The sequence below is a fragment of the Monodon monoceros genome, unplaced genomic scaffold, assembly GCF_005190385.1.
Source record: "Monodon monoceros isolate NGI ecotype Baffin Bay Population unplaced genomic scaffold, NGI_Narwhal_1 Contig1044_ctg1, whole genome shotgun sequence".
NCBI lineage: Eukaryota > Metazoa > Chordata > Mammalia > Artiodactyla > Monodontidae > Monodon > Monodon monoceros.
The window spans coordinates 1-411 of NW_021696864.1; positions in this window are offsets into that span (position 1 = coordinate 1).

The window sequence follows — 411 nt, forward strand, 5'->3', positions numbered from 1 at the left end:
CTATGCATGTTGAAACTCCACTAACAGCTTTATTTTCATTAGCAATTTGTGATAAAAACTTAGGGTAAAGGGAATAATGAAGCTGTCCCATTATATGGCAGGACAAAAGATAGTAGTGACATCAAAATCAGGGCCTATCCATCTCGTTTGCAGTTATATACTGAGTGTTTAGCATAGCATTTGACCCCTCATCAGTATTCAATAAGAAGATGCGTGTTGAATGACTTAGGGATGAATTGATGAATGAAAAAAGTTAATATGGTAGAAAATGTGTTTTATCCTCGTATTTTCGTGTGTTGACTTCTGTATTTCAAGACCCAGCACTGTAACTGACACATAGAATATAAGCCATAAAATGTGTTGAAAGAATGAATGAGTCCCCACTATTCTAAGAATAATTTTAAGACCAAC